The sequence below is a fragment of the Calliphora vicina genome, chromosome 2 (assembly GCF_958450345.1).
Source record: "Calliphora vicina chromosome 2, idCalVici1.1, whole genome shotgun sequence".
NCBI classification, from domain to species: domain Eukaryota; kingdom Metazoa; phylum Arthropoda; class Insecta; order Diptera; family Calliphoridae; genus Calliphora; species Calliphora vicina.
The window spans coordinates 115,409,377-115,415,376 of NC_088781.1; positions in this window are offsets into that span (position 1 = coordinate 115,409,377).

The window sequence follows — 6,000 nt, forward strand, 5'->3', positions numbered from 1 at the left end:
GAGCGTGCGCAAATGTTTAAATTTATTTTATTTTATTGTTGGGGTTTTTGTTTAAACAAATATTAAGTCATTGTCTCGATCATGTACGCGCTCACTCCTCACTCTCTCAGAAAAAGCTTTTAGGGGCTTATTGCAAAAAAAAATAAAAATATAAAAATAAAAAAGCTTTTACGATATACAACTCTCCCCCATTTTTATTACAATTGATCGTAAACAGTTGTTTTGTTGTTTGTTTTTTTTGCAGGCTTTGTTTTTATCTCACCCCAGTGTGTTTTGATTTTTGTTTTGTTTTTGTATTCATTCTATTTTACAGCCAACTTCCCGCTTATTTTAATTATTTATGCCTGTTTGTCCGTCTCTCGGTTGGTCGATCGGTCAGTCAGTTTCAATGCGTGCAAAAGATCTCGTCGTCGTTTACTACATTTTTCAATTTCAATTTGTGTGCTTTTAATGTTGTATTAAATATTTATGTGTATTTTGGGGAATTTGTCTGTTTTTTTTAATGGTAATAAAATGGTGTAGCTGCTGTGTTTTTTCGGTTTTGTTTTGAAAAGTATTTGGTTTGTTTTCCGGGTTGCATTTATATTGTTTTATTATTAAGTTGGCTGTTATTTATAATTTATATTATCACAGAAATTACTATGCATATTATACTTTAATGGTTTCATTAATGTTCTTTAAATCTTCATTAAAATTCTATTAAGATTTAATTCATTTGTTCTCTTCACAAATTAAAATATTTTCCGGGTTGTCTTTTAGCACGGATTCTTAAGATTTTGATTTCATCAATATAATTTATAGAAAGGAGATTTGGCAAACTAAAGTAGGATTTTAGGAGTTATTTGGCCATGCACTGTGCATCCTTTGTAACTAATTTAAAATTCCTGAATTCAATCCCACACAGCCAGTTCTTCTACTGTCTATAAAGGATACATTGACTATACATTGATTAGCTGCTGGGATGCTACAGAACTTGAAAACAGGAACAGCAAACAGCAGTTTTACAGGTAGTAAATGTATCCCTTTTATACAGTAATTTTCACTAATTTTAAATTACTTGGCTGACCCCAATTTAATGGATAATTTTTCCTGTACATACTCTGAAGGCTGGCACTGATCACGGCCTTTAAGCTTAAAGCCTGCTATGGACCTGCTAGCATTATTGGAAGCATACAAAATCTTCCCGACCACATAGAGTATTGCACTCCTAGATGTTACTTATCGAGGAACTTCGGTTTCTCAATTACGGCTAGTGCGGAATTAAAAGATGGTTGCTCCCCTGGCATAATGGATCTATCCATTAATACGAATGGCTCCAAAAACGGGGATAGAGTGGGCGAAGAAGTCTACATAGACGAATTTGGGATTAAGATGTCCTTTAGATTCCCAAGTTGTTGTAGTATTTTACAAACTGAGATATCGGCTATAAAAAGTGCGGCAGAGATATTCGTTTATATACTGACAGATTATCCCAGATCATCAATTCGGATTCCGCAAACATCACGTAACAATTGAGCAAGTTAACCGCCTAACTGGAGAGATACGAAAATCTTTCGAACTAAAAAAGTACTGTTCGGCAATATTTCTAGATGTTGCCCAGGCTTTTGCCTTCTAGTACTCACAAAATACTAGTGTCTTATCTATCGGATCGCTTGTTTAGGATAAAATGCGGCGATTATGTGAAAAGCGACTATGCGATCAATGCTGGTGTACCTCAGGAAAGTGTTCTAGGAACAACCCTGTACTTATTATACACCTCAGACTTGCCCGAGTCCGAAGACTTAACCATTTCCACCTTTGCAGATGACACTGCAATTCTTAGTTCTCATGTGGACTTAAATGTAGCATCTAGAAACCTTGATAATTATCTCAGGCACGTGGAGACGGGGTTAAAAAATTGGAGAATACAAGTGAACAAAATTAAAAGCAAGCACGTAACGTTTTCACTTAGGAGAGGAAATTATCTACCAGTGACACTAAACAGTGTGAACATCCCACAGTCTGACCACGTTACATACCTTGGCATTCATTTAGATAGACGTCTTACTTGGCGTCGGCACATAGAAGCCAAGTGGCTCCACATGAAACTAAAAGCTTCTAATTTACACTGGCTAATCCACCACCAATTGAAATTAAGCCTTAACTGCAAAGTCATCCTGTATAAGACAGTCTTAAAACCAATTTGGACATACGGAATCCAATTATGGGGAACAGCAAGCAATACCAGTATAGATCTTATACAGAGGGCACAATCCAAAATTCTTAGAACCATGACGGGAGCTCCATGGTACATAAGAAACGAGAACATCCACAGAGACTTAGATGTACCCTTGGTCAAGGATGAATTCAGAAACACTCGTGAAGCTTATTTATCAAAATTACATCATCATCCGAACCCGCTCGCAAGGCTACTTACAGTAACTCAAGACAGCTCAAGGCTGCGTAGAGCTGATTTACCACTCATCTAATTTTCCAAATATGATTCTCAATTGAGAGAACAATAATTGTTTAGTTTTAAGATTTAATTACATATTATAAGGCCTAGAAATTAAAGGCAGGAATAATATTATAATAAACGTATAAAAAAAAATATATATACTGACAGCCAAGCTGCTATCAAATATCTGGCAGTTGTTTATTTTTCTGTACATTACCTCTCTTGAGAACATATGGCTTCCACAAAGCATCTCCATCTTATACGAGTTGTTGCAGTTGTTTTCGCGTCTTTCCCATGTAAGATTGCGCTGTGCTAGTACTGGGAGTATCGTGCGTCTCCATGTACGATGTTACCATAAGATCCAGTCTCTTGTATAAGTTTCGTTAATCGATTGTTGTTCCAGCTAAGTAGATGATCGGTCTGCTATAGCCGGTTCTAGGATAATGGGGCTGAGATCTGTCGTTGCGTAGAAACAACGCCCTCTGTTTATTTGGTGGGGAACCTTGCTAATCATTGATTCCTACCTTTTTTTCGCAGGGGGTGGCGAATGCCTGACCTTTGTCATGATGTTACCCTCTTTTCCAGGGGAGGAAAGTCAGGGGACTTCTTGCCAAATGTGAATGAACTTCTAAATACCTTGTCGACAACGGAAGTTATTCACAAGTCCTTCAACCAACTACAAAAATTCGGATTGGCTGTGGGAACGTGCAATTTTTGCACCAAAAAATGATCAATGAGCAAATTAATTGAATCTGCTAGGCGAAACAATGAACTACAAATCGATTGACGTGTGTCTCCAAGTACGATGTTACCATAAGATCATATCTATTGTTATTTTGCCTTGTATCAGTTTCGTTAATTGGATTGGTCTGCTATAGCAGGTCCTAGGATAATGAGGCTGCTATCTGAAAAAATGCTCTCTGGTTATTTGGTGTAGTGAAGGGGAACCTTGCTAATCTTTAATTACTACCTTTCATTGCCAGAGATGTTATCCTCTTTTCCATGATGTTATCCTCTTTTCCAGGAGGACGGGGCTTCTTGGATGGATTATTTTGAGGCGGGGGGAGGTGGTTTTTGAAGCCACTTCATTTTAAAAACTCGAAAACCATCATGAACAATTTACGTCCTCTGCCAGGGATCGTACTTGGGATGCTTGTAGGAAGCACTTTATCAAATTTAAGCCAGGAATGCCGGGCAGCCCTAAATTAGATGGCGAGACATTCAACAGCTGTACGAGGCCAAAGGGATATTAAGGGCAATTATATTGCTGATTACTTGTTGAAAAGAGGCGCATTGATGTCTGAAAGTGAGATATGCTCCATACGTGGCATTCTGTTAATGTGCTATCACAAGAATTATATGGCTTGCTCAGGTTTCACGTCTTATCTACTTAGAATTCAACGACAACAACTTAGAAATATAGTGGCGGTAATCACCGGACATTGCATTTTTGGCAACCACGCTGGTAGACTTGAGCTGCCTCACTGACTTCTGCCGGATTTGTCGAAATGAAGAAGAGGAAGAGACAAGTTTTCGCTTTCCATGTAATTGCCCAGAACTGGTTAATCTGCGTGCTATGTTCTTAGGAAAACGCTCCTTTAGTAGCCTCTCTGAATTATCTAATAGGGAATTGGGGTGCATAGATGCACCTCAAGGTGACCATGAATCCGTCGAATGAGTCTCATTCACTATCTCCTCAATTTTTCAAAATTCTTTTGCGACCTTCAACTCATACTACTTCTTTTATTTTTTCTTACGCTTCAAAGTTGTTGGCCATAGGTGGACCATTTTTACTGTGATCCACTGTATAAATCTTCCAACATCAACTTTAATTTACCCTCATCAATTTTTCCTTCTATCTCTCATTCTTTCAGGGAACTTCTTCTACAAAGAGAACTTCAATGGAGCCAAGTGAGCTGTGGTAATCTTCATTTTGGAGGCAACCTGCTACACTAATTAACTGTGTACTCTTTTAAATGCAAAGAGAAGTCAAACTTGAAATCAATTAACATCCAATCGAATGATTCTGCCTTGGTGACAGAATTTTATAGTTGTGGGTATAAAATTTTAGAAGAGGTAACAAAAGATTGATTGCTTCAACCGAATCATTCGATTGGCAACAAATACGGTTGCCATTACAAACCTGTTTTCTCTGTGCACATGTTAATAAGTAACTAAGTCAAGACTCTATGTAATCGATATTTGAATTCCCATGTTTTGACTACTTTGGACCAAATATCAGACTGTCTCCTCGGATCAGCTAGTAACTTTCCGCCGTGACATTTCTTCAGGTTTGAAAACAATAAATAGTCACTTGGGGTTAAAGCCAAAGAATAGGGCGGAAGAGGGAGCGTTTCGTATCCTAATTCATGGATTTTTTTTTGCCATGGAAACTGCATATAAGTGTACCAGTTTGTACATCCGTTTATGACCGAACGTGGCAGCAAACTTCCGGAAAGCTTTCTCATATTCAAGTGATAATTCAAAATTAAAACCACTGAGCCATGTGAGATGGCTATGGCTTCCACAATCTCTCGCACTTTCAATATCCGATCGAACACCATATCGTGATTTTTTTCATTTCAGGTGTAGAGACCTCAACTGGGAGTCCAGAACGTTCTTCCGTGCTTGTACGACCACAATGAAATTCAGTAAACCACTTTTTTACCATTTAAATTGATGGTGTAGAGTTAAATTTTTTTCAATTTCACCTCAAGTCACTATATATGCTCACTATGCTATAATTGGATATCAAACACAAACTTAATGGACGAAGAGTACATGGATCATCTGCTCGTATACTACAGATTGAATTGACATCCAAAGATACGACATCACTTCTTAAGGAATTAATGCAATTTTTTCTAAAATTATCCTGATTTTATTGCATATTTGAGAAACCATTTGTTATTAAGTAATTTACGTTTTTAATACTTGCTCTATATATCCAACAAAGTAAAATCTAAAGTCATTGCATTTAGCGTGACTTAATGCCATTTAGTTTTTAAACTAGTTAATAAATTGTCCTGATTCCTCAAACAATCAACTAATTTGAGTAAATTTTTTCTGCAGTTAATTATACCACTTTATTAGGAGTGTCCACTAATCAATCATTATTATTTATTTAGAATAGTTAAGAACATTAACTAAAACGTGTTTGGCCATAATTGAGTGAGTATTGTATTCACTTATGTTGAATAAAAAAACATATTTAAATTTATAACTTAATAACAGCTAAATAAAAATCAAAATAAAGAACTGTATGTCAAGTTTTTTGTTTCCATTATAAATGAAAACAACCATGATTTAAAAAATTAAATGCACAACATACCAGCCAGTACTTAAATACTTTTTTCTGGCTGTCTGTTTATTTTTTATTTTTTTTGTTTAATAGTAAAATAATTGCATTTCTGACTGCTATATACTCGTAGGTTTATGACTATTCGTCATGTAATCTTTATTAGTTGTTTGCTATTGACACTTGTTGTAGCATTTGGCATTCCAAACAAACAGCACCTCAACCAATGTAACACAACCATTAAAGCTGCCACCACCAACCATCG